The sequence below is a fragment of the Pongo abelii genome, chromosome 18 (genome assembly GCF_028885655.2).
Source record: "Pongo abelii isolate AG06213 chromosome 18, NHGRI_mPonAbe1-v2.0_pri, whole genome shotgun sequence".
NCBI classification, from domain to species: domain Eukaryota; kingdom Metazoa; phylum Chordata; class Mammalia; order Primates; family Hominidae; genus Pongo; species Pongo abelii.
In genome coordinates this window covers 47,870,831-47,875,225 of record NC_072003.2, presented here as the reverse complement: position 1 = coordinate 47,875,225, position 4,395 = coordinate 47,870,831, and the positions used below count along the sequence as shown (strand labels likewise).

Below are 4,395 nucleotides of genomic sequence, written 5' to 3'. Positions count from 1 at the left end.
TGGGGAACATCACAGACCGGGGCCTGTCAGGTGGGGGGCTGGGGACGGGATAGCATTCAGAGAAATGCCTAGGGTAAATGACGGGTTGAAGGGTGCAGCAAACCAACACGGCACATGTATACCTATGTAACAAACCTGCATATTGTGCACATGTACCCTAGAAGTTAAAGTATAATTTAAAATATATATATAAATCATTCTATTATAAAGATGCATGCACATGTATGTTCCTTGCAGCACTATTCACAATAGCAAAAACATGAAATCATCCCAAACATCCATCAATGATAGACTGGATAAAGAAAATATGGTACATATACACCGTGGAATACTATACAGCCATAAAAAGGAATACGATCATGTCCTTTGCAGGGACATGGATGGAACTGGAAGCCATTCTCCTCAGGAAACTAACACAGGAACAGAAAACCACACACCACATGTTCTCACTTATAAGTGGCAGCTGAACAACGAGAACACATGGACACAGGGAGGGGAACAATACACACTAGGGCCTGTCGAGAGTCGGGGGAGAGAGCGCATCAGGATAAATAGCTAATGCATGTGGGGCTTAATACCTAGGTGATGGGTTGATAGGTGCAGCAAACCGCCATGGCACATGTTTACCTGTGTAACAAACCTGCACCTCCTGCACATGTATCCTGGAACTTAAAACAAAATTTTTAAAAGTCAAAAAATATATATATTAAAGGAAGTGCTTCAAGCAGTGGAAAATTATTGAAATAAAAGCTTGCATATTAAAAAAAGAATAAAAAGTGCTAGAAATGGTAAATATTTGGGTAAATATAAAAGACTTTCTTTTCACTTGTAAGTTTTATTACAGATAATTGACCGAAGCAAAAATTATAACAATATATTTGGGGATTTGTAACATATAAGACAAAGTATGTGCACAAAGTATGAGAGGGAGAGATTGAAGTATATTGTTGTAAGACTCTTACATTGTGCATTAAATGATATAATATTTGAAGGTAGTCTGTGATGTTGATGTATATTTATTTATTTACTTTGAGACAGAATCTCACTCTGTTGCACAGGCTGGAGTACAGTGGTGCGATCTCAGCTCACTGTAGCCTCTGCCTTATGGGTTCAAGTGATTCTCCTGCCTCAACCTCCCAAGTAGATGGTACCAGAGGCACACGCCACCATGCCGAGCTAATTTTTTTTATTTTTAGTAGAAACAGTGTTTCACCATTTGGGCCAGGCTGGTCTCAAACTCCTGGCCTCAAGTGATCCACCCACCTCAGCCTCTCAAAGTGCTAGGATTACAGATGTGAGCCACTGTGCCCTGCTATTGATATACATTGTAAGCCCTAGAGTAACTACAAGAAAGCTGTTTAAAAGGTATTTAGTTAATAAGACATTAGCAGATAAAATGGAATAGAAAAACACTCCAAAAGAAGGCTGTGTTGGCTATTCTTGCATTACTATAAATAAACACCTAAGACTGGGTAATGTATAAAGAAAAGAGATTTAATTGGCTCATAGTTCTGTAGGCTGTACAGGAAGCATGGTGCTGGGGCATCTGCTCAGTTTCTGGTGAGGCCTCAGGAAGCTTTTACTTATGGTGAAAGGTGAAGCAGGAGCAGGCATATCACATGGCCAGAGCAGGAACAAGAAAGATTTGGAGTGGAGGGAGGTGCTACACACTTTTAAGCAACCATATCTTGTAAGAACTCACTCACTATTGCAAGGATAGCACCAAACCATGAGGTGTCCACCCCCACGACTGAAACATCTCTCACCAGGCCCAACCTCCAACATTGGGGATTAAAATTCAACGTGAGATTTAGAGGGGACAACATCCAAACCATATCAAAGGCCAAAAAAACGGAGATGGGTAAAGAGTAAAGAGCAGATGAAGGAAATAGAAAACAAATGTCAGACAATTAGGTAGATCTAAGAAATAAAAAGAAAACTGAAAAAAATTTAAATAAAAAAACAAGATGGCAGACTTAAATCCAACTTTTTCAATTATATTAAATGTAAATGATCTAAATATTTTAATTAAAAGGCAGATACCAAATTAGATTTTTTAAAGCATGACCCAGCTATATACTGAATTCAAAAAACTCACTTTAAATTTTAAAACACAAATAAGTATAAAAATATAGAAAAAAGATATATGATGCAAACATTAAAGATACTAAAGCTGGAGGCCAGGTGTGGTGGCTCACACCTGTAATCCCAACACTTTGGGAGGCCAAGCGGGGGAGGATTGCTTAAACCTAGGAGGCTGAGGCTAGCCTAAGCAACAGGGCGAGACCTTATCGCTATAAAAAAAATTTTAAAAATTAGCCAGGCACACATCAGTGTGCCTGTCATCCCAGCTACTCAGGAGGCTGAGGTGGGAAAATTACTTAAGCCCAGGAGGTCGAAGCACAGTGAACTATGTTTGTACTACTGTACTCCAGCCTAGGTGACAGAGTGAGACCCTGTGTCAAAAAAAAAAAAAAGGTAATAAAGCTGGAATGGGTATGTTAATATCAAACAAAGCAAACTTTACTAATATAATTTTAAAAACAAATAAAATAATTCATAATTATAGCTGGATATTTCAACACTCTTGTCTCAATAACTGAAAGAATAAGTAGACAGTAAATCAGTGAGGCTACAAAACACTTAACACAGTCAATCAACTGAACATAATTGACATTTATAGACTGCTCCACTGAATAACTGTGGAATACACATTCCCTTTCAGGGCATATGGAAATTTCAACAAGACAGAATATATGCTAGGTCACAAAAAAAGTTCCAATAAATGTTAAAGAACTGAAATTTTGCAGAATATGTTCTCTGACTGCAATGGAATTAAATTAGAAATCAATAACAATAAAATATCTGGAAATATTTTTAAATATTTAAAATTTTATATATTTAAATATTTAAAAATTTAAAATATATTTCTAAATAATAAATGAGTAAAGAAATAAATTGCAATATTAACAAGTAAATATTTTAAACTTAATGAAAATGAGAGCTGGGCACAGTGGCATGTACCTATATTCCCAGTTACCTGGGAGGCCAATGTGGAAGAATTGCTCAAGGTCAGGAGTTAGAGGCTGGCAGTACACTATGATTGTGCTTGTGGATAGCCACTGCACTCCAGCCTGGGCAACACAGTCAAGACCTCATCTCTAAAAAACAAAATAAAATAAAAAACTTTAAAACTTGATGAAAATGAAACCCAAACATAAGACTATTTGGGAAATACGGCTAAAATAGTACTTAGAAGAAAAGTTGTAGTTTAAAATCAATAATTTAAGAATCCACCTAAGAATCAGGAACTTCATATTTGCCACAGTATTAAAGATACAAATGCACAAAAATAATTATAAATCTATTTTGATGGGCACACAATATATAAAGGGGTAGTTCACAACATAAATGACATTAAAATGTGGGGCAGAGCTGTAAAGATTAGTTTTTGTATGCAATCAAGATTAAGTTGGTATCCATTCAAAATTTATTGTTTTATATTTAGAATATTTTATGTAATACCCCTGATAACAATGAAGAAAATAGTTATAGAATATACACCAAAAAGAATCAAAACTTATCATTAAAATGTATATTCTGCTGTTGGTGGTGGAGTGTTTATACATTTTGTAGCTCATAAGTATGCTGATTGGGTTTGCACACTCATGTATGAGATGTGTCTCTCTAAAACTTTGTTACAACATCGGTGCATTACCCCATCTGATGTGTTATGGGTGTGTGTGTGTGTGCATATATATATATATATATATATATATATATATATATATATATATGAGATCTCATATCAATAATGGATAGAACTGACAGATCAATAAGGAAATAAAGGACATGAGCAACACTACAAACCAACTGGACCTAACAGACATATACAGAACACTCCATCAACAATAGCAGAATATACATTTTTCTCAAGTGTACATGGAACATTGTCCAGGGTAAACCACATGTTAAGCAAAAAAAAAAGTCTTAATAAATTTTAAAAGATTTAACTCATACCAAGTATCATTACTGATCACAATGGAGTGAAACAAATCAATAGCAAAAGGAAAATTGGAAAATTCATAAATATGTGGAAATTAACATACTCGTAAACACTAAATGAGCTACAGAGAAAATCAGAAGGGAAATTTTAAAATATCTTGACACAAAAAAAGAGAAAATATCTTGATACAACAGAAAATGAAAACACAATATACCAAAACTTATGAAATGTAGCAAAAGCAGTGCTAAGGGTGAAATTTATAGCTATAAATGCTAATGTTAAAAAGGAAATATCTAAAACCAACGATCTGATTTTAAACCTTAAGGAACTAGAAAAAAAAAAGAACAAACTAAACCCAAAGCTAGCAGAAGGAAGGAAATAATAAAGAT

At 34.9% G+C, this 4,395-nt stretch overlaps 1 non-coding gene across 1 annotated transcript; it reads left to right on the top strand.

Annotated features, from left to right (window-relative positions):
* The first annotated feature begins 3,623 nt into the window (after window positions 1-3,623).
* Window positions 3,624-3,729, top strand: LOC112129494 (small nucleolar RNA U13). The gene has a single exon (XR_002911889.1). It is a non-coding gene; the product is annotated as a small nucleolar RNA U13 (small nucleolar RNA).
* Window positions 3,730-4,395: the final 666 nt, after the last annotated feature.